This window comes from Lepisma saccharinum, chromosome 1 (genome assembly GCF_977018435.1).
Source record: "Lepisma saccharinum chromosome 1, izLepSacc3.1, whole genome shotgun sequence".
Lineage (NCBI taxonomy): Eukaryota > Metazoa > Arthropoda > Insecta > Zygentoma > Lepismatidae > Lepisma > Lepisma saccharinum.
In genome coordinates this window covers 176,671,746-176,697,139 of record NC_139229.1, presented here as the reverse complement: position 1 = coordinate 176,697,139, position 25,394 = coordinate 176,671,746, and the positions used below count along the sequence as shown (strand labels likewise).

Sequence of the window (25,394 nt, the reverse complement as noted above, 5' to 3'; positions counted from 1 at the left end):
GGACTCGGTTACATTGGGATCTGCCCGCCTACACAACGCACCTGCATCACTCTTCCTTCTCTCCAATACTCTTTCAATTGAGGCACCTAGTGGTTCGGATCCCACTTTAAACTGTAGGTCCTGTTCCAGTTAGTCTATCTGGGAATAAAGTGAACTTAAAACTCAAACTCTCACATGTTTCCGTAGCTTTGTTCGCTCTTAGTTTCACGTGTGCATATGAGAGCGCTCTCTCACAAATAGGATGAGTTGCCCAGGTCTGTTTTAAATGGTTCACACACTGGAAAAGTGACGGAGGGTAATGAGGACATGACGACCCTTTTCGAAAATTAAATAAAGTGAGAATAAGAATGTCTTCGTTCCTCTTCTTACAAAATCCGTGGACATAACAGTACAATTCATTACATTATCTCGACTGCACACTTTGATATGTACTTTTCTTCTTTCTGGGTTATATTTCCGTTACTTTTGTCTATTCACGACAACAATTGGATGAAACTCGAAAAGGAACACCTACGAGATCAGACCAGCTATCGATCCGTGGCGAGATCGCGAGTCGACCACTCGACCTGCTTCCCAACCCGACCTCATACTCGTAGGTCGATGTGTGAGCCTCGTGTTCGTAACAGCAATTTACACGTCACTTTCTATACACCATAGCGTCTTTCGTTTCGAATGCCTACCCTTCTCCCCGTTCAGCCGCTTTTACGTGTGGCCTGTTTCGACTCGTTTCCGCTAGAGATTCAAACTCGTTTCGACATCCGGTTTTTTACAGAGAACGTTCCTTCCTCAGGGGAAAGGAGAGGTCGATATACGGTTTGCATCTTTGTGTCGTACGGTTTCTATTACATGCCGGAATAAACCGCACAGCACGAGTGACGTCATCTCCAAGTTTCCTCTACGGCTATATACCGACTCCGCACCTACGTGTTGTTACGTATACACTGTTACGCGTTTTCAGCTTCAACCGGGAGAGAGTTTAGAATTTCAAGTCACGAAACAAATTTTATCTTCAGCAAAGGGTACTTATATGTTAAAAACGACATTCTCACATGTTTTTAAATGTATTTATTACATTTTTAATTCAACATTTTCAGATAATACCTAATTTTAAAAGTAACTAGCTCTCTGGAATTCCTAAACCCGAGAGTTTATTACCGCAGCAACATAGGTTTTTCAGCTGTCTATCATAAGCAAGGTCAATCCACTCTACCTAGGTAGACCAACCTTGCCAATTTCCTTCCAACAGGTTCTTTACCATCAAGTTTCCTACCAAGAACATTGTAAAATTTTATTTTCTCTCCTATGCGTGCTACATGGCCTGCCACCGAAGTACTCTCTATAATTATTCTAACAATATCATCAGGGAATGGATACAGATTGCACTGTTCAGAATCATGTAACCTTCTTCACTCCCTGTTGTTTCATAATAATTTTACCAACGTGAATATCGTCGGGTTAAAAATGAAACATTTTTGCTGAATAATTAGGGGATGCCTTACCTAAAGTTCGTGTATGTATATAGTATGTATGTTTGTGTGTGTGACTATTATTAACAATCCACGTTTCAATTTTTTCTAGCTTCGAAATAACGTCAAAGCTACTCCACCAAAAATAACTGCTGGTTACTAAGCTTTCATCTGCTAGTATGCTTTTTACTCCATACATGTATTTTACATTCACATGCGTGGGTAGCTGGGAAAACACCGCATATTGCGTGATTACGATATTTTGCATGCAAGGCGACTGTGTCAATATTTACAAAGTTTAACGTGTTTTATATTATTGAATGGGTTTGTGGGAGAAACCTTGCCTTTGTAAATAGTCGATTAAAACTACTATTCTTGGACATCTATGACTATAAATGACAAACGAATGACGAGAGTTGACATTTCGTTTGCATTTGAGATTACTTACCTTGTGAAAAAACAATGTTCAAGTAACGGGGAGAGTTCAAATTCTCCTAAGCCTTGAAAGATTCACACAATATGTAATAGCAGAAGATATACAGGGTGATTCAAAAGTCTCCTGAAATTTTAATCAAAAATCACTTTATTGACATTACTGCTGAAAAGTACTCTAGAATAGAAGATAAACTCAATACATATCAATGTTGTGGCCCTGTAAGTCTAGCATAGCACCAAGCTCTCTTACGTAGACCGGAGCACATGATCCAATATAGCTGGCGTGATCTCCCCTGTTGTTACAGCTATTCGCTGTGTCAGTTGCTTTATGATGTTCATCTTTACTTGGTACATCCTAGACATAATGAAACCCCAGACAAAAAAAAAATGGTCTAAGGGAGTGAGGTCTGGAGAGCGAACCGCCCAAAGTCTTGGTGAGCCACGACTGATCCACCTATCGGGGGTAGGTATCAGCGAGGTAGTATCGAGCGATTCTGGCGAAATGGGGGGGGGGGGTGCAGCAAGCGATTTAAGGAAACTGTCAAGAGACTTTTGAATTACTCGGTATAGCGTGAAAGATGACAAACATAATAGAACATCCTGTGATATCAAATGTATTATGTCATTACATTTACACGGTATGCAATGTGCCAGTTTGTTATATAATTCGGGTTTCCTGACTGACAGGAATGGCGGTAAATTCTGATTCTTATTTCAGAGTTTGTGGTAAGCCTACTCTGTGCTCATATAAGCTCTTCGGGACTGGACCTACAGTTTATACTGAGGACTGAACTAATGAGCAATGTGCTTTCACCGGGGCTAGAACCCCGGATCACATTATTACAAGACGACAAATTTTCCACCACACCATTGAGGAGGCTTTCCTTGTAGCTTTATAAATAAACTTCAACCTAATTATGCTCGCGATTGTACAATGCGAATAACTATTACAGAAATTAACAACAAGGCAAATATGACCTGGCTTACAAATTTCCATCGGGCAAAGTTGTTGGAGTATTAATGTAAAAATACTTCGATGGAGCCTCAGATTCTTATTCAGGCAGTAACGTCCCAGATTTGGATTAAAGCCAGCAAAATTAATGGCGCTCACAATCGCCTGAGTTCCTCATTAAGCCCGAGATTAATTACATTTCCGAGAATTGTGCCGAGAGAATTAATGAACGATCTCTCTGCCTCGTTTAACAGGATGGCATGGTGGAAAAATAGCCAAAAAGTCACAACTGTTCATGGGAGAGGATGGATGGAATTACAGTCAATATATCAACATAAACAGGGCGTTCATAAAAATTGCATGGGATATACTACTATAAACCTTCATGAGTCAGTAAGAATTGAGAACTTATGTTGCGTATAGAAACAGCTGCATAACAACAATTCTGCTAAAGATACAGACACAGTAAGGCTAATCGGGACTGGACCTACAGCTTAAAGTGGGATCCGAACCACTATGGCCTTCACCGGGATCCCTTGATTACAAGCTAAAGGTACTCTCACTGCGGCAAAAAAACCAAGAAAACTTCTCCAGCGAACGGAACACAAAGCAAAACCACAGCAACAATAGTGCAATTCGTTGATTCGTTGTTTCGGTAGAAAAAAAGTGCATCGCACCGTGGTGTCCAGGCACATAGGGGAATGTGCAGGCATGACCTCACACATATATACAACCATCCTCTATTGAATTTTTAACGCTTTTTCCTCATAAAAATTTGCATTCATGAACGACAGTTTCAAAAGCTTTTTTGGTTGTTTTCGAACGACACAAGCATGTATATGAATGATTGCATTACATCTGTTTGCATGCGATCCGAAGTAAGAGCGATTTTTGTAATACAAGGTCGTATTTTAACGTAGCCCTACTCATACCAGAATCACTGTGTGATATTAAAGGGAGATATGGAGCCTGAACCCCCTCCCCTGAAATGTCCTCTAACCTAATAAAACAAAATTCAAAAGGTAAAAATTAAAGCTATCCCATTGCGCTGTGAGATGAAGGTGTACGAGGAAGGGGGGGGGGGGTTGTGGAGGTATGGTTCCACACATTCTCGGTCTTGGCAATTGTGATGTGATCAGCATCACGCTCTGGCCTATCCCCCTCCCACTGGTTAACCATAAGTACAGGCTGGGTTGGTTCCCAATCTTAGAGCGCCCAACCAGAGAAGCGAACCCAGGTTTCCCGCGTGGCAGCACGACACCTTACTCACTAGACCAACCTATAAATATGGTTATCATCAATTGTTGGCTTAACATACTTATTTTGAAAGTTACTAACCAAAGAATGCGCAACGGCACAATTGCAATGTAGTCTACTAGTGAACTTTGCAGACTGGAAAATTTTCCATGGAAAATATAACCTTATCTTTCCAAAATGAAATAGTAAATAAGCCACTGCCTAACAAGCAACGCAAGAGAATGAACTCTAATCAACAGAAACGTGTGATATTTTAGTTAGAACTGAACTTTATTGGCGATAAGAATCCTCATAGTCTCGCAACAACGAAATTACCTATAGGATAATAGTGGATCCCTATATTTTTCCCTAGTCCTTGTCTGACTACCGTGCGAGAGACCCGGGTTCGATCCTTGGTGGGGGAGAACCGGGATTTTTTCCACCTGTTCAAGCGGCTCCGACGCCCACCCAGTGTCGTATAAAGTGGGTACCTGGAGGAAACTCTGGGGGGTAAAGGCGGTCAGGGGCGTGGTGCTGATCACATCACCCCCACCTTCTGTGATCAAGAAAGTGTGGGTCCCTAATCCACACCCCTTATACGCCTTCATGGCGTGGTGCAAAGCACAGGGGAGCACTTTACTTCTCGATGGCAGTTTCTTCAAGGTTCCTAGACGTCCCGTAAAATACGGGAACGTCCCGTTTTTCATTAAGGCGTCCCGCTGTCCCGACAAGAGTCCTTGGGACAGGTTTTTGTCCCATATTTCAACGATAGGAAATCGTAATAGTCTTTGTTTTGTGCATTCCTGGTACTTATTTAAGTGTTGAACAGTTGTTCTCTCAAATGAACTCACTGAGTGTGGACTGATGAGAAAAGCAAGCTGACTGTGAAGTACATGCTTATTATGAAGTCATTTTTTAGCAAAGATTGTGTGTCAATTCACAATAGGCTGCTTCAACACAAACAACTCTTGAGTGAAATCCATTCCGCAGAGAAAAATATTCCAGCAGAGATTCAGACTTATAATACTTTTTCACCATGTACTATTTTCTTTTGACTGCCTCTACTAAATTTATTCCAATGTGGTTTGTCTAGAAATGTTTCCATTTAATGTACTATGTTATGTAATTTTTGTTTGACCCATTCTCTGTGAGTGATTAACTTATGAATCAATGAAATGACAATGAGTGATAATACTAGATAATTGCATTAAAAAATTGAAAATTAACGTTACTTAGTGTGAAAAGCTCTATAAATATAAGTTTCATTACCTTATTTTTTCATAGAAGATATAAGCAGTAGTCAAGCTTTAAAACAAGGTATAACATGTTCCGTTAGAAGAAGGAATTGCGCATCGTAGCCTTGAAAAATATGTGTCCCGTATTTTTTTCTGAAATATCTGGAAACCCTAAGTTTCTTCCTTGCTTTCATGCAGGAATTTGAAGTCAAGCCTCATGTAACTGGAGAGTATGTACGCATTGCATTCATACATACATACATTGACATTAGCATATTCTATGCTACTAGATCCAACTGACATGAGATAAACCGTGTTTTCTTACACTTTGGCTAAGGTGTTGATCCGGAACAAGAATACACGAACACCCGAGTGCTCCCTTTAAGAGAAGGTGCCAACTTGATAGTGTTTCCGAGAATACAATCATGTTGTAAAAAAAAAAAAAATATTCAGTGATGAATTTAAATTAGGAATATTCACGTTTTGGAAATTAATTTCGTAAAAGAAGTGTCAAAGATTTATTTTTAAAAGGTGTTAGTGCTTATTGTTGTTTTAACTGTTGTTTTCTTGTGTTTTTTTTTTTCAAAGTGGTAAGACTGCAGAATATGGGCTGCTTAGGAGGAACGCGGTTCATAATTTTTTGGTAACGTTTTGTAGTTAGTAATCGGGAAAAGTAAGTTTTAAGGTGCGGAAACATTTTTTCTTTAAAAAAACAGAAAAACGTGTCCAGGTTGGGCGGTATTGAAATCGTAGCAACGAAGGAAAAGGCATATTCCTGCACAAATCTAGTGAAAGCAAAAAATGCCTATGTTGTTAGGTAGCTAGGTTTAGTTCACTTAGCGTAAGTAATAATTTGTCATTGTATTTATGCTAATGAAACCTAACCTAACAGGCCTAACCTAACCTTGTAGGAATTCCTCGAAGAAATAATGAAAGAAACTGTGCGTAAACAATATGGACACGGAACGAATGGAGAAATACATTGCTTTTAGTAGCAGGAAAAACATTTTTCATTGTATTTATGCTATTGCAACCCAACCTAACAGGCCTAACCTAACCTTGTAAGCATTCCTTGTCTGAAATAATGAAAGAAACTGTACGTCTGTGAGTGGAATCCGGAGGGACAAATCAACTCGAATACCACGAAACGAAGGGTCTCACTTATCGCACAACACTTGAGCGCGTAAACAATATGAACGCGAACAAATGGAGAAATGAATTGCTTTTAGTAGCAGGAAAAACATTTTTTACGCGCAATAATATAATAGTAATCGTAAAAGGAACACCGGAAAATGGAAGATACGTACTTTCAGGGGATATAAATTTTGTTCGTCTATTTAGAGGAAACAAGCAGCCCATGTTCTGCAGTGAGACCTTCAAAGTTATCGGTTATTTCCATTTTTCGGGTTGAAGTGTAATCATGGTGTCATTATCGATTTCCTTAATCAGGTATTTAGTGTTTTGCAGCGTGAGACGATTGTTATGCACATCAATGCCGTTTGTTTATTAGATTATTTTGGTTAATGAATAATCAATAATAAATTTTGAAATATTTAATTAAGTACATTAACAATGCATTAATTCCGAAAGATTGATGAATGAAAGTTTGTCTCGCTTAAAAAAACTTTCGAACAGACCCCATATCCTGGAAAGTATCAACTCGGGGCAAGCCCAGGCACCTACCGATTTGTTCGATGAGAATGAGTGAAGACAAGAGCTTAATAAACTTGCCTTGGTATGACGTTCCAATCTATTTTGTTTCGAATTTTGATTCTACGATTCCATTTTACTTTTGTGTAACTTGTTTGACTTTGTAGAAATTTTTATTACATTACTTTAATGTTATTAAATTTTATTAAATTTTAATTAATGTTTGGTCTCCTGATTCATAACCTTAGGCTCTAATAAGATTTCTTTAAGTGAAAAATATTAGATGCTCTGGTGACATCTAGTGACAGCATCAGGCACTAAACAGAACATGACTTGTGAACAAGATGGAACATTAATCGATACGTAGACGTCTAAAGTTAATTTGTGACCGCCGTTTATATTGATTGCACCATCTTTAACGATGCCGTATCCAGCTGTAATTCGCGGGATCCTTCATAACGCCTCCATTTCTGAGCATATTGAAGTAAAGATACGTTGCAAACTGCTTATATCCCGTCTTTGTTTCCCATCTTTATGGTTTCCAGATTACACTGCAGAGGGCGAGGAATATGGCTGTAGCGGAACGTCTTGCATAAACAGACTATCGAGCTCGACGCTTGTGTCTAGAAATGCGAAAAAGAGAGAAAGAACCCTCTTATGGCTAATAACTTTGGAGTGCCTCGTAAAGAGTTCTTATGCTCGTTTCACAACGGAGATTCCTTGAACCGTTATCTACTTTCCAGAGCTCCATATATAAACACTTGTCGTTCGTTTTTTCCTTTTTTTTAAAGTGTAGGAACAACAACGCTCCTTAGGCGATCGAGTGCTTGGAAAATTGTAGCGTTGAAAAACTACGGTGCGATTAAAAAGTAGCGCAATTCTATCTTCAAATGTCTGTTTTATCGTATACAACGCGAAGCCTTGAAAATCGGACAAAAATTGTAAGACAGACTGTATGCTGCCGAAATTTGCGTAAGGTTTCAACCGTTAATAAAGAACGTTCGTGAGGCTGTACCGTTGATCAGGTGAGCTTCAGTGCACCATGTTGTCGTTTGAAATATGGAGGCTACACTGCACACTTGCAGCAGTGAAGAGCACTGGTTTCATGCTCTCTGAAGGCCTAAGACCTGCAGAAACATTCAATATTCCTTCCCATGCATGCTTACCACTCCAGAAAGTGGGCTTCCCCCATGGCGCAGTGGTAGCGTCATTGCCTTACAATCAAGGGGTCCCGGGTTCGATACCCGGTGGAGGCACAAGTGGTTCGGATCCCACTTTAAACTGTAGGTCCAGTCCCGATTAGCCTTACTGTGCATAAAGTGGACTCAAAACACCAACTCAAACAAACAAACTCCAGAAAGTTTACGAATGGAGTGGAAAGTTCCATTATGAGGCGGGCTGATAGGTAGAGGAAGACTTTCAGAATGGAATATGTGTTTGCATGCACATCCCGAAGATTATATTTCCTGAGGTAACCAGGCACTTCATCGGCACATGAATATATGCATAATTCAACGCAAAGTCTCTTCAAAATGGGTAAATTGGTCAATCTCTAATTAAAATAACATTGAATTCCTTGATTTCCGGGAATTCTGCGTGAGTTATTGGCTCCGGGAATTCTGCGTGAATTTTTCTCAGTAGACGTGAAAACTGCAACTTTTATTAATGCAAATTCCATTGAATTTTTACATATATATACAGTAAATGCCCCGAGGCAAGTTTTTCAGAGTTTAGCTTTTATTTCTGTCTAGAAAGGAAAAGAAAGCCGCGTGGAAAATAGACCAGAATTCTCTCAATCCGTTTTCTTTGTTGGTGTCCTTTGCAGAGCAATCTGTTTGACAGACGGAAGATTATTGCAAGATAAGATATCTTCAAGTTGATTAGGCAAATTTGAGTTTGAAATTCTTATACAATTAACTTTTTTTTTCGTAGATTAGTATATCCTGTAACATTTGTGACTTGTGTTTGTAGATGTATTCGGAGTGTGAGTACATGATCTAGCAAATGTAAACTCCACACCTTAATTTAAATTTTTCAATGCATGTACCAGGTTCTCCCAGGTGGAACAGCGGTAGCGTTGTCGCCTTGTAATCAAGGTGTCCCGGGTTCGATACCCGTTGGAAGCACATAGTGGTTCGGATCCCACTTTAAACTGTAGGTCCAGTCGCGATTAGCCTATCTGTGCATAAAGTGGACTTAAAACAACAATTCAATCAATTAAATGCATGTACCGTTTAATTGAATTGAATTAGAAATGTTGGATACATTGGAATGGCACAGGGCCTTTATATTATTAATATACAGGGTGTACATAATATAATATAACAATTTCAAATTTTTTTTACTTACGGTATGAGAAATAAAAAAAATGTTGAAACTGCTATATTCTTTCATGTACACCCTGTATTTGTGTATGTGTAACTGTGTGGGTGATGAAAGACAGTAGCTAATATGTAAAGTTGAAATAGAGAAGACACCTGCTTGTAGCCTTTTTGGAATTCACCTTGAAAACCGGAAATTACTTGAATTTTATCATGGTCCTAGACTGGCCTCCCTGCCTTTTTTCATTGGAAGGAATGATATAAATGAAAGTTTGGACAATGGTTTTGGGAAAAGTATTTTCCAGTGTCAATCAAATTGTAGATACGGTACTTTTCATTGTATTAGTATTTAGCTAGGAAATCCTCACCAAAGTATACAAATTTACACCAAAGGGCAGGACATGGCATTAGTGGTACGAAACAGGTCTCCAAACAACGAGCAGGCAAGATGGTTAGGAAAGCTCATAGCGGCATCTGAAGCAATCCAAAAGATGGTTGGCGTTTCCAGTTTTAACCTCTCCTAATCCCTTCCATTGTATCGCACATAATAACGTGTCACGTCGGGAACTTGTCCTGGGATTATACGGAGCCTCCGGGTTTCGAAGTCCGGCATCAAAAGGCGGATTATCCTGGAAGGAAACTCCGGATCACGGAACTTCAGGACCAGACTGGAGCAACCACAGTAATGTAGCATTAGTTTATTTTGCTGTCGACGCACGGATGTGCTTTTGGGAAGGGTGGCTGCTGACGGAAACGGAAGTGTCCCGCTGTTAGTTAATCTTCTACGTCACAGCCGCTGTTAGTCTCAGGTTATGATTCTAATCCCGTCGGTGACATTTCCACTCTGGGAACTGCCATGCTGAGGCATTCTTTATAAGGCACCTGTTAGTTGATAACAGTTTACTTTTGATGTATTTAGGAATTGTAGGGACAGAAGCTTTCTTGAAGGCATGACTTCAACAGATATCCTTGGGTGATGACCCATGTTATATCAGTGGTGTCACCACTCAAGAGATGGATGAAATATATCCGCTTAAAATAAACTAACTTTGAATTATTTTCAGCTCAGATGTGCTTCTTGTCATATCTTCCTCTCTTTTTCTTCTTCATACTTCTTCTCTATTTCACTTTTACTATTTTTCATTCTTTCTCTATTTCTTCCCTTTTATTCTTATTTTTCTTTTTCTTTCTACTTTTATTTCTCTTAAATTCTATTCTGTTTCGTTTCTCTCGTTCTTTTTTCTCCCTTTCAATCTGTTTTTAATTTCTCTCTATTTCTGCTTGTTTCTCTATTTACTTTTTCTTTCTACTACTCTTTCTCTCCCTCTTTCGTTCTGTTTCTCTTTCTGTTTCCATTTCTCCATTTATTTCTTATTTTTGCCCCTATGTCTCTTTCTTCCAGTCTATCGTTCAGATTATCTTTTCCTGTCTCTTTATGCTTCTCTATTTATTTATTCATTTATTTGTTTCTCTATCTCTTTCCTTCTCTCTTCCTTCCTTTATTTCCTGCCAATTTCTGATGATTTCTCATGTAGGCTGTTTGAATGAAAAAGAAAGGTAAGCCTAGCTTAATTCACGGTGGGTATGAGTACCTTCCCCTGGCCCCCACGGTGATGATGTTCCTGGATCAGATAGGATTTTATTTCCAACGTTCGAGAACACAATCTTCAACAGATGAAATTAAGTACCGATAATAATAAATCTCTATCGAGCAGGACTTCTTTGGGAAGACATCACAAATAAAAACGTCATAAGTAATACCCTACCAGTTGGGAGACAATGATACAAGGATTCTAATTTTCTGAACTCATTTTGTTGCAAAGAGAGTCGAGATTGGCCAGCCTTAGATTCTGGATCCTCGTTAACTGGATTTGACTTATATTAGGCTTACCCTCATTTATATACCTTTCCGGAGATGAGATTTGCTTTTATATAACGTTTTATATAGATTCAGAAGAGTGCTTTGGGGACCCCGGTCACCTCTCTTTCTGGAGCGATCTTTCCCAAGCTGCTGCTGCACTGATTTCTGGCATTCGGAGCTATTTCTGTCTGCCAATCGCCTTCAAGGGTGTGTACCCTGGTGAGAGTGGCAACGTCAGTTGAGATGTAGCCTCTGTACAACTAACATCAACTGTACTGTAGCAACGTTGCTAAATAAATCTGCATTTCCGTGTCTCTGTGCTTGCATCAAGTCAAGTCCCATCGACTGCTACTTTTTCGCCGCGCTCATATACTCTATCCCGGCAATCTCTGGAGCAAAGCTGCTCATAACGGAAGAAAGCGAATGGGCGGTGCGAAGCAGTATACGCTCCTACAACGGCTGGTGGCTGCAGTGATTTTACCCCCTCAACACAGTCCCGTTCCCTCGCACGTGTTCGTTGGTCGAGCCCTCTCGAGTCACTTATTGCGCAGAGACTTGGTTTCGTTTGCTCGCTCCAGAGATTCCCTGGACAGAGTATAGCAGAGTTCTTTAGCAATTACCTCACTTTTTACAACGCCGTAAGAGAAAACTATGATCTAGCAGTAGGTTTGGCAAAATGGGGTTTCTCCGATTCTCATTTGTTGGTCTCGCGATCAGCGTTCGGCACCTTGAGACACGAAAGTAAACGACATCAGCCGAACACATCGAACCGATCGTTGACTGCTTCCTTTCCAGGTGCCAGATCAAAAGACAACCAACTTGGTTCAGTTTGTCTGTTTCTGTCACGAGTTCATTCAAATCTGAAATCAATCTTGAGGTTCGTTCCTCACTCCACCCCGAGTGATATGGCTTCCTTCACCTTCTGTGATGATACGCTCTGCTAGTCCGCATTTATCAAGCTCTTGAACTTTTGGTGCAAGCCACCCCGACAGCATATTTCGAATTAGTGAAAGGATCAAGATACTTCGTACACATTACGCCGCGAGCAGAGTTCCAACTTGTTTTTCAACTTTCGCTAATTAGCATCCAAGAATGCACAATCTAATCCTTGTTATTCCAGAGCATTGTTGAAGATTCCCCCGCAAGCATTCCCTTTGACGCGAGGTTTCTCGATTTCCCGCGGGCGTCCTTGGCGCTGCATTTGCATACACTTGAGGACCCAGATACTCCCGAGACCTGCTAATGGATTGGCGAACGACCTAATCAATTAGGATTGCAATTAAGTGCTTCTGAAGTTCGTAAACAGCCAAGAGCGGAGTCTTCGTATCATTGATGCCCCACCACACTCGCTAAGAATGCAATATTCATTCAGAAGGTTGGATGTAAATAAGAAATTCAGTGTCTACGGTACAAGATACAGTCTCTGAAGTATCCCACAACTTTGGTCAAACAATATACCGGCCTTTCTACTATGCAACGTTATACTTATCTTAGGACCTACTGCAGATAGAGACAAAAATAACATATTTGTGTGTTCGTGCGAGGTAAGGATATAAGGTCATAGTGGCTAACGCTGTAATCCAAGGGTCTCTTTCGAATCCCGATGGAGGCACACTGTAAAGTGGTTCGAATTCAACTTTAAACTGTTGTCCCAATCCCGATTAGCGGAAGGGATATGCAAAATATCGCGCTGCAACATAAGCCTTCACAGCTTCTGAAATAGGATTAGCGTATACACGTAAGATGGTACATACAATCAGTAGTAAATTGTCTTTGTTAGGAACATTGGAAACCACTCTGAAACCCATACGACTTATACCCTAGCCTGAAATACGTGAAGTTCCTTTTAATTTTTACCATGATCTTTCTTGTCTGCCAAAACGGTATATAAATTGTAGAAATTGTATGGTGTGTTTTATGATGATCCCATAACAACGACAATTTTCGCATATATACGTATATGTTCCGATGGTGACTTGTGTGGGGTGGGGGGGGTAAGGTTAGCGAGTTTAATCAGATAGCGTTTTCTTGCCTGAGTACGTGGTTATATAGTTAGTGTAATGCAGCTTTCAGCAAGTTTTTGATGGGGTCTCCCCGATAGTGTAGTGGGAACATCGTCGCCTTGTGATCAAGGGGTCCCGGGTTCGATACCCGGTGGAGGCACATGGCACAGTGGTTCGTATCCCACTTTAAATTGTAGGTCCAGTCCCGATTAGCCTTTCTGTGCATAAAGTGGACTTGAAACCATAATTCAAGCAAGTTTTTAATGGAAAAATTAAATATGAATGGCAACCTTAAAACTGTAGTTCGTGGTTGCATAGCAAATAATATTTTAGATGAGTCGTCGCGATGAAATGAGTTCTTAACGAGTAGAAAATTGCAGAGAAAAGTTGTTCGTCTTGATCTCCTCCACCTGCTGTGAAAGAATATCGGGGTTGTACGGCGACATCCTGTATATAAGCTGGGAATCTCTCCATAATCCTGTCATCTTGTAATCTAAGATTTCCAGGTTCGATCCCCGCTGGCTACACATCGTACAGTGGTTATGATCTCAGTATAAACTATAGGTCCAGTCCTCATTGGCATATCTGAACTTTAAGGACTTAAACTTTAGCAATGACCCACTAGAGTCGCGATTCACAGGTAGAAAAATAGAGAAAACGTAACGATTCGTATTCCAAGGAGACAATTTTTTCTAGTCGGCACTAGACGTACCTCATAGAAGATCTTTCTCTCTGCTTAATTATCTGAGATAATCTTTTCGCTCAGGGTAAGTTGCTTAATGAGTTGGCGGCGCCTTTAAACTCTTTCAAGAAGGCCCTCTGCAGAAATTATGGATTCTGTTAATTGCCCTCGCTCATTAGGAGACTCCGCATCGATCCCAGGCACGCAAAAAACCTCACTTCTTGGCCTAGAAATGCCCTGCTAGCTCTACTTAGCTTTTATTTTCTGCCCACTTTTACTACGCTTCGCAGCACTTGCTAAACGCTGACATTTTAGCACTAAAACGTCAACCTCTTTACTACTTATTAGTACTCTGAAACCGTATTCTTGCAGGCTAACGAGGTTCTTGCGCCTGAATCCTCTGCCCTTGTGTGATGACTGGTGACTGCCTCACAGTAATTTTAAATTTTAGATGTGTTTCACTTTGTTCTTTGTAACAATATTTGGTAGAAGCAGGACATTGTTCCATTCATATTCTGACTTCAGTTAGTTTTTCATTTATTGTGCGACCCGTGGGAGTAAGCAAATAGCCTTGGTAATACGTTAAATAATCAGGTCCTCAAATCAAATAATTTTTGCAGCATTTTTATTTATTTAGAGAGTAGCTTCTTTTTTGTATGCTAGCCGATGCTTTAAACTCAAGAATGTCCTGGTTTAATTCCCAATTGCCACATTGACCAATGGTTCGGATCTGACTTGAATCCAGTACCGATTGGCCTATGTGAGCGTGAAGCGAACTAAACTAAATTTGGCATGTTTGGATTTAACGAATAGTTCCGGAGTAGCGATCCAATTGTTCCATGGAGCTTGTCAGGCAAAGCTAATTGTAGATGGCAGCACGATTGTTGTGTTCTTCCGCTTCCATTTAAAAACGTGGGGAATTCGATACTTTGCGTGTTGTGTATATTAAATTGCACGTTTAATCTAATTTTAAAGGGAGAAATTATGTGGGGACACCATAGATGAATAATGAGTGCTTTAAAACTAGGAATTTTAAAGAGATGATGGTTGACAACCGACAGCTACGAAAACCCAAAATGACACCAAGTTTTGTTCTCTTTCTGCATACACATATGCCATTTACCCTGTGTAAAAACTATGTTATTAGTAGACCTAGGATTTTAGGTTTTTAACCTATTTTTTCCTTTACAGGTATGTAAGAAATAATAAGTTATGTCAGCGTTTCGTTAAAAAATGCAACAACTGATGAAGTTTTATAGTGTCTAAAGAAAACTATTTTGCTTGTTAGAACCTATTTTATGTTTATGCGCCTAAATCAAGCCTTTCTTTAGTTTTCTTATAGTTTTAAAGGTTTTGCGAGGTTTTTTTGTCATTTGCTTTGTTTGGTGACGAAAAATTCAATGACAAACGTGTTTGAAACGTACTCTCTGTCGATTTCCTTTCCTCCAAGTCCATGGTGATTTTTCAAAGCTCTAAACAAAGCAAAATGTCTGGTGTCACTGTTACCTGTACAGTCCTAAGTGCGAACTTCTGATCTGGGTGGAAGTTTGCACCACTGATTATGTTTTTGTTGAAATATTATTTTTAGCATATAAGATGGTCCTCGCAGACAAAATTGCGGAGTTTGACTGTGGATAACATGACATTTTTTTTGCTTAACTATAATTCGAAGAGTGCATTTTTCATATCAAATTTCCAATGGTAAGTTCTGCCATCGCCGTACGGTTAGGCAACACACATAACGTTATGCAAGATAGTGCGTATTTCAGGATATAGGTGCGCCATTTTCATTGCCGGTGACTATACCTAATCGGCATTTTTCAGGAATTTTGAACTATTTTAAGTTCTTTTCAACCTACTTCAGGATTTTTCAAGCCTAATTTAAGACTTTTAGGACCTATTTCAGGATTTTTAGGACCTATTTTAGGCTTTTTCGAACCTATTTTTAGGATTTTTCGAGCCTATTTTAGGAACCTAAAAGCACACTTTTTAGAACCTAAAAATCCGAGGTCGAGTTATTAGTTTAACAAGAAAGCAATTGTCGGAAAGTGATGACTTGCTACCTTGTCTGAAAGATTTTCGGAACACATTGTTATTATCGATTTAGACGAGAAACTTTACTTCGGTGAAAATATCGTTTATAGCACACTGCATCTCGCTCCAATGTAAAACGTGCGGCAAAAAATTACCAACGAAATTCTTTAAGGGTACAACGAAGATCGCTCCACCACCGGAAAAGTTTGGCAGTGAACATTCCTTATGTTTTCTATCAGGTTTCCAACTGCAGTATAAGAGGGAGCTCCAAAGAATCCGGTTGCCTTCCTCCCTGCCCTCAATTACAAGGAAGCCAACATATTGAATGCAGCGACTTTATTTCTTCTTGTTTTGAGTCCCACAACTTTTACTGCTGTCAGGACCGTTTCACAAGATACCCAAATGTCAAACATTCCTTGACTGCATTTTGAAGACTAGCGAAGCTCTGGCGTTTGGACTGGCAGCCAGTATAATCTATAGGGCTCGTGTTGTGTCGTCCCTGTATGTTTGTGATAGTTACTTCATCTATCATCCTCTTCTTCGCGATTAGTTATAAGTGGCAGAAAAGTGAAGTAAAATGAAGCAAATCCTTCCTTATTCTATTCATAACCTATTCTTTCGTAAAAAAATAATTAAATTTTTTTAATTAATATTGCTTATTTGATTTATTACAAAAAATATTCACCTTTGAGATCAGCATGGAGCAAAGTTTCAAAGTTCGTACACGTTCGTACGAAATTCGGTTGTAGTGGTTTATAAGAATTACCATTTCTCACAGTGTGTTTGAATGTGCTTGCTCTTTCATCAGTTACACCTATTAATTTAATCATAATTATAAAAACGACTTTCAATAATCCCAAAAATTATACAATAATAATTCTGTATTATTATTATTATTATGAATGATGAAAATAACAATAATATTGCTTCCGTCAGAAATCAAAAGAAATCGACGGCTATGCTTGCAACAACTGAAGGCAATTTGCCACTATGTTGCTTTCTTCTTCCTAAAACGTTTTTCATTCTTGTCCTTGGCATCAGAGCGCCAATTGTTGTGGAAACGAATTCTCTGTTTTTCTCCATTTTCTCGGCGGATAGAGACTCACTCTCTTCCTCGCCGTGAGGCCTATAGAAGTCGACGCCTCCGTGAGAAGGCGAGTTGATACTTCGATGGCGGAAGATCGATAAATCGAAGAAACAAACATGTTATGGTTTATGAACATGAAGGACGAGGATAAAGCGACGTCGCAGATGGCGATCACAAAGGTCTCCGGAAGGGAGAACCGCCCTGGAGACAACGTCCAGGTCTGGAATATCCTTCCAGCAGGGTTTCTCCACATGTTTCTGCATTCAAAATAAATTCGGTTTGCTGGTTCTGACGATGGCGTGTGACGCCAAAAATTAATTTACTTCTTACTTTGATAGCCGTAAAGTAGCTAGGAAATATACTGGGGAGATTTATCTAGTATTTATTTGGTTTATTTTACTTCGCTTTTCTTCCACTTTTGGCTAATCGCGAAGATGAATATGAGTGATGATATGATGAAGGGATACTCACAAAGAACACCCCATGTCCAGGCCAGGATTCGAACCCGGGATCCCTGGTTGTGCTAACAACTCCGCCACGGAGGCTGGCTCATTTATTATTTATGCTACACTTGGCTGGAGAAAGGACAGTCTATGACCGTCAATTTCTACTACCATCTGACTTCCGTAAAAATCACCGTGGCCGTTTATGAATTATTAACGGCTATTACACGGTAAAACGGATTTGAAATAACCAAACCCATGTGGTTAAGCTCATTTGAATAATCACAAACAAAAAATTAGGTCAACTTCACCAAATTTTGGGAATCTCCAAACAAATGTTTACGGTTACTAAAAGAGTTTGTTACCCGCCAACAATCATTTACTTGCATATTTAAACAAATATCTGGTTACTATAAACTATAATTTTGGATATCCCAAACAACCAATTTCTCCATCCTGGAATCTCTGGACCAAGCGAACGCAAAGAAGTCTTCTGTTCAAGGTCGAGACGGCTCGACCAATGAACACGTGAGAGAGGAAGTGAGTGCATGCAGCGGAAAGCACGGCTGCAGCTACTCTCCGTTCGCACTGCTTTGCTTCATCCACTCGCTTTCTCCCCATCTCTGCCTATATGCGCGGCCTCATCACACAGATTCTCGAGACAGATTCTGGTGGTCCATTCGGTAGTGCGTCTGTCCTGGGTTCGATTCCCTCGTTAGGTGATCTCCGATGTGAATTTTTCAGACCATTTTGCCTGCATAAGGCGGTCTTGGGGTTCACTCAGCCTGTAATAAAATAGGTACCTGGAAGCTACCCTGAACGAAAAGCGGACGAAGCGTGGTGCTGATCACGTCACCTCCACAAAGTCCGACGTCATGAATGTGTAGAGGCTGTGCCTCTACATCGCGCTGCGACGCCAAGGGTCCCGGGTTCGAATCCCGCTCGGGCTTGGTTGTTTGTGAATGTCCATTCATCAATTTCATCATTTCATCACTCATCCCAATCTTCGCAAATTAGCCAAGAGGCACAAAACGAGAAGTAAAATAAACTAAATCAATCAATCAATCTACATCGCACTATGAGCCATGGCTTGTTGCAATGTGCAGGGGGGGTGCTTTAACTTCACATAGTTAACGTAATTAATGAAATTCGTTGTAAAGATTCATTTTTTAATATTATAACTATGAATGGTGCACACATTTATAATTACTGCCTATCGTTATGCAGGGCTTCCTATCGTAGTGTAACGTCGGCATCTTGTAATCAAGGGATCGATACACGGTGGAAGCACATCGTGGCTGGGATCCCATTCCAAACTATATGTCCAGTTTCGATTATCATCTTTATGCACAAAGTAGACTTAAAAAGAAACTTAAAGCAAAACTCTCGCTATGAATTACAAATTTTCAAATTGAATTTCGAAAGCTATGTCTCCATACTGTTTCCGTATTTGTTCAATATTCCAACGATTACCGTCGCCATGTTTAGTTTTCATTCTAGTCACAGTATAGAGTGTATAGTATATATACACTATATATGTACCTGAGTGCGCACGCGCCCACGAAATAAAAACTGTTGCGTCCTGTTTTGCAAATCAAGAGTCACGACTGTAATATTAACGGCAGAAAATTGTATATTTCACGGTTACTTCTAACGGTATAGTTGTACTGGTGTATTTTACTATCTTTGAAAATATCCGACTATCTTTATTTGAGAAAATCGGAGCTAGTGTTTCGTGAATGATGATCTTGAGACCATGATTATTGTTAAAACCACGCGAGTGTGTAACTACATAATGGATATTGGGTTATTTGTATCTAAAGATGCATCCAGTACCAGTCAACGTAGTAACTTATTTGTGTATCAAGGTTGCACTAGTTATGACTTTGTACCGAATATTGAGTTCAGATGTAGCGTATTAACAGTGATAGCACTTGACAATCACACTGTGTTCCAAATTCTTCACATTGAATCTCGGATTTGACGGGAGGTGGCAAGTGGCTAAAAATGAATAATGAGTGTAAATTGTTGCAGGTTTTTTTAAAAGAAATTACAACAATACTTTAACATAGGCAATCTGCAATAAAATAAATTACACTTGAGTTTGAGAATGTTAGCACTGTCCCAACGATTACTTTATCCTAGTGCAACGCTTTGAAAACCATTGAGTCATTGCTAATAACCTATCTCATAGCTTAAGGACGCGTTGCACTCTGATGGATTGAAAACTTGTACAATAAAGAGCAGAAATGTGTTCGAATTGACACGAAAAGTTACGAAGGGTTATGACCGTAGTTAAAGAATGCAATAAATTGGTTGATTGTGTACAACTCAAGGATGTCAAGAGGAATGTAGACTGTGACACAGGGACGTCGGAACTTCTTTTGGAGAGGGGAGGCAGATTTTCAAATCTATCAACCAGCTTTTACAATCTCATCCCCATATATAATTATAATTATATATATAATATAGTAATTATTATTAAATAGCTTATTTTATTTTATTGTTATATATATATATATATATATATATATATTACATAAATAATAAATATATACTTAATGAATATATGAATATCCACAGTGGCGAAACCTCATAAGAGATAAGAGAAGGACCAGAGACCTCTATTACGGAATATTTTATTACTTATAATTCCATTAAACGGCGCTTAATACATGAAAACTGGAATCTTAGGTCTTTCGATAATTACAGCAAATTTGCACCCCTGCCTGGTACTCGATCTTCGCATGTAGTGAAGCATGATGGTATTGAGGCATTCCTTTAATGATTAGTAAAATAACTGAAAACGCACTACTTCTAAAAGGGTGCGAAGTACACGTGCAAACGTATTGAGAAAATCCATGTTTCTGAAGCTTTCTGATCGGTATGTTAAAAGGAAAGTTGCCCGTGGCCGTGTTCTCATTTACCATTTCATCATTTTATAAATCTTAGTATAATTTTAACAAAAAAGTCGCACACTAAACAAGAATTACGTGAATGAAAGAGTTAAAAGGAAATAATTTAATGATAGATTTCGTTTATTTTACTTCACTTTTCTACCATGGTGTCTGATCGCGAAGGCAGTCTATGAGATTGGGGCAATATGGTATATTTTATTTGGTAAGCGCTATATTTTTCATATTTCAACATATAAAACATTTCTGATTCTAAAATGGAATAACAAAACTATTCTTTCACCTTATACTGATATTTTCAAATCCCAGACTGCTCTTCAGAGATTAAGATTAAGAAATGAAACTATCAGAAATTTGAGAGTATTTCTAGGCTAAAGTCTTGCAACGAAGGCTTTCAAATATAGTGCATGGTTGGAGAGGGCCGAGGTGTCAAATATGGGGCAAGTCGCCACGCTACGTCAACAGCTTTAAAATTAGATATTTTGATCTGTAATTATCGTAGCAGATAGGTACTTGGTATTGCGTCAGAATGAAATCAGTCTGAGCTTTACATGTCTTTTCAGATCAATGGCCCCTCTTAGATGTTTCATATTTGAGAGAAGAACCTAAGACTGAAGGCAATCAACCCCCTGACTACCCCCATCCTCGAGAAGTGTAAAATATCAATCATGTCTCGACCTTGCCACCTAAAACTAACCTCCTAACGTAAAAATAAATCACCTGTGAACATAAGAATGAACGGTGTTTCCTCTCTCTGACGTCTAAAACATGACGTTTAAAATAAAACGGTAAACTTTTAATAAATCTAAATGGCCAAGAAATAAAAGTTCCTCCCTTCCCACGAGAGGAGGTGGTTCATACACTCCAAAGTTTGCAGCGTTAAAGCCCGAAAGGGCAGAGAACTGATGGTGTATCGGAACGATACTTGTCTGTCTCTAGTCTCGTCTTTTTATGTCCTTTCACATAGAAAATATAATTAGTAACGAAAACGTAAGGAGACAAGTAAAACTTACCAATCTCTTGATTCTATATCAGGCGACTAATTACAGTGCACTGATGCGCGATCTTGCAGTCGGTCTACTTTCTGCAAATGATTTAAGTGTATATAAACTATATATGCACAGTTATATCGCTTGGTGTGGAAGGAAATCCAAACTCATCACTACAATTTGCAGATTAAATGCCGAAACATGCCTTCTGCAGTTATTCTACTCTGAACAATGACCGGATCGTCTGACCAAGTGTAAGGCCGTGTCCGAAAGGTACAAGACCGTACTTGAAGCGAGCATCCTCCGAGTATGGTCTTGGAGTGCGGTCTTCAAGTCGTGGACTGGAAGTACACGTCTGTCGAATTGCACTTCGACTGCAGCGCCAAATACGATCAGTAGATAAAACTGAGTACTTGTTGTTTTCCTCGCGTTTTAAACACTTATTTTTCACCATAGAAATCACATAGCATTTTCAAATGTTCGTACACATACATTTCCACACATTAGAAGAACTATAACTAACAACTTGCTGGCCCATAACGTATATCTACCTGTGTCGCTGACTTTCTACCTCTGTAATTTTAAACAAATGAACAACGAGTGCGGAAACCACGTGACATAGTCACCAACCATCTGCACTGCGAGCTGTGCACTTGCGTCCTTCTGTTCTTGGCGCTTTCGAACTTGGCCAAAATCATACTTCAAGTCTGTACTTTGTACCTTTCGGACAGAGCCTAAATTTGGAACGGGAAGGGGAGATTAGTCTAGGCTTGAATTTCCAAGAACTTGCAAGGTGCACCTTCTCTCATGGCCGATGACCTTTTTGACAGCAAAGGGTCTCTAAAGAAAGCTCGTATTCGGAAAGTGCACCAGAAGGTTTAAAGTTAAGCTGTCCTCTGTTCCCCTCCCCGGTGCATTGTTATATGTGAGCGCACTTGTAGGTACAAAACCTGGCAGGCTTCAAAGCAATCAAACAGAAGCCGCGAATTCCTAGGGAAATACTTGATTTGCAGAGACCTGACTGTGACGTCACGTGCTTCTTGTTGTTCACGGAAACTTGAGTGCACGTTCACAAATCTAGTGCAAAAATATTTTCCAAATATTCTTCACAAGGAAGATAAGTTAAAATATATGTTGTCTCATTTTTTAGGGCGCGACTGGGAAGAGAAGGAGCAAAAACACAATCTTGCCCCTCCTCTGTGGCTTCTTAACATCAGGCAATGCTGAAAGCACTTGTGGGTAGAGGCGGAACAACCAAGGCAGGAGCTTACATTTCTTGGCTATTTAGATTTATTGGAAGTTTACTGTTTGTTCTAAACGTCATATTCAGGGCTGATGGCTTAGTTTTAGACCCAAAGAGAGGTAACACCATTCATTCTCATGTTCACATGTGATTTTGTTTTTTAACCCTTGCTAATAGCACCGTGCCATGTAGGCACATTTAAGGGATATGGGGGTAGGGAATTTTGGAGGTGATGTGATCAGCACTATGCTCCGGCCGCATTTACCCTCCAGGGTTGCCCCAGGTACCCATTCATTTGAGGCTGGGTGAGCCCGGGAGCCGCTTTTTGCGGCCATAAGGCCGGAATAATTCAGACCTTAGATCACCCACCACGGAAATCGAACCCGAGTCTCCGCATGGCAGTCAGACGCCCTACCCACTAGACCACCGCGTCGTCTCGCATTCGTCTCGATTTTTTTTCCCCACCTTCACCTTTTTACCTAGAAGGCTCAAGCTCCTCTGCCCCCTCTGGTTCGGAGCCCTGCATCCATGGAATGTAGTTGCAGATGGAAAAGAAGAGATTTAAAATTAGGCAGCTCTCTGCCCCCTTCCCATCGGGGTACGCAGGGTTTACTGTTTCAGACCGACCGCATCTGTCCGTAAAATCAAAGCGGCGAATTTCTAAGGGGATAATTCCACCTTACACTTGATTTGCGGAGATGTGGCTGCGATTCTTATCTGCACATGGATCTTTCTGTCACGTACTTCTTGCTGGTATCGAAACTTGAGTCCACGTTCATTTAACTAGTGCAAAATATTTTTCCATTTTTTTTAAACGAAACACAACTTGGAAATAATATTCTCATTTTTAGCACGCGATCGGGGGGGGGGGCAAAAAGACTAATTTGCCCCCCTCGATGATGAGTGGGGGAGTAAGTACCCCCCGGTTCCGACGGCCCTGCTGCGACATCCTTTTAGTGTGATTTTGTTGCTCCTTTCGACCCCAATTCCCTATAATAATATCCATTGTATTCCACAATAAATATTAGATCAAACGTGAAAGAAAAAACGAACCTTTTCCATCTTCATCTGCTAGCTTTAGACTAGAATACTCTCTGCCACACTGGGACGTTTCATGGGAACTGCATTTTCTTAAAGCATGTTTCCAGTTGGAAAAGCCAGAAAAAATTAAACAAGGGTCCCCTTTGAACGTTTCGGACCTGTTTCCAAGTTCTTTTGATGAGAAAACTTTGCATACTTTACATAATACCACTTTTTTTCATCTCCCTGCCATGAATTTTTTAAAGATCTGCCACCACCAGCAACCCTTTTCTTTGTTCGTTTACTTGCTATTATAAAATGACGATCCTCCGAATTATTTGAAGATGAACTTCGTGAATCAGTAACAGCCTATTTCCGAACCAATTTTAAATCAGAAAGCTGGGCAAGAGTATTGTCCACTCCCGATCTCTTGATTACAAATTTATCCATGATAAATGACACTAAGAAAACCACTACCACATTACGCCAAATGTTCACGCAAACCCCAACTTTCATCAACTGATTCGTTCCTTGCGAGTTGTATTTGGTAAGCCCCACTCCTCCATCACCGAAGAAAATAGACACTTGTCGCCGCGGGCCAGATCAACTGGGCCGACAGTCCGGTTTCTCGAAAATAACAAACACAAGCCACGTGACTCACGGTTGGAGAGACAAATAAAGTACACAGAACAATGCATCCTTACTAATTGCTTAAACTTTGTTATTTACTTATTTCAATAAGCAATCCACGAATCACGATAACAAATATAATAATAATAATAATAATAATGCGACAAATTATTTGGGGGCTCTGGCCCCATGGGCCCATATAAGATGGCACCACTGCAAAGAGACGCCCATGCTCAGTCCAAGACTCGAAGTCGGAACCTTCATTTCGAGATGATGAGTAGCCGACCGAACGCAGTAAATTATCGATTAATATTCCTACACGACTAATCGAATTCGAACCACTGCGCAAATTCACTTCCACCGAGAATTGAACCTGGGACCCTCGATTACGAGGTGACAACGTTAGTCACTCCGCTACGAGGGAACTCCTTGATTTTGCTCGTGCCTTTCTGAAGTTTCTGTTAGAGTGTAGTATGAATTGTCGCCAAGAAAACTTCAAAGGTCTGCCTCTTTTCCCTTTGCAATAAGTAAAATATTATCCACAAACAAGATGGTTTGTTACTTAAAGAAATAAAGTTTCGATGGAAACATTCCTGTGCTAATTTCTTCACATCCTGTTTCATTTCGTATCATTTTTCCTTTCCTTTTTTCTCCTGTTGCCCAGTGCTTTCAGAATTCTTGAAGATTATTGAGTTTCATCCCCTGGTGCTCGTTGCTATGGTGACTAGAGGAAGGCAGCTGAGAAGAAGAGGTCTGTGATTGGAAGAGATGTGGTGCAACTCTTCTTTCTTCTCTTGTTTCACCGTCTCCCGTGGTACACACCAGAAGAAGGCGAAGGTCGTGTTCCCGCCGAACAGGAATCTAATTTCATTTCAGTTGCTTTGACATGCCTTCTGTAAATTTCCGCTATGTTTTGTATTCCGCGTGGGCGAATCCCGGACGTTCCATTCGTTCTGGGTTCAAGAGTGATCGCGACCAACTAATTGATCAAGATAGATAGAGGTTGAAAGAGAGTGTTTTAGGTAGAGCAGAGGTTAATCAAGAATCGAAAGTAGAGTAGAGATTGAACAAGAGTTTAAAATAGAGTAGTAATTGAACAAAGGTGTTTAATTGAACAAAGGTGCTAAAAGTAGAATATAGATTGAACTAATATGTTGAAAGTAGAATAGATATTGAACAAGAGTGTTGAAAG

At 39.9% G+C, this 25,394-nt stretch overlaps 1 non-coding gene across 1 annotated transcript; it reads left to right on the top strand.

Moving 5' to 3' along the window:
• Positions 1–8,155: 8,155 nt before the first annotated feature.
• Positions 8,156–8,230, top strand: TRNAV-UAC (transfer RNA valine (anticodon UAC)). Its single transcript has one exon. It is a non-coding gene; the product is annotated as a tRNA-Val (tRNA).
• Positions 8,231–25,394: the final 17,164 nt, after the last annotated feature.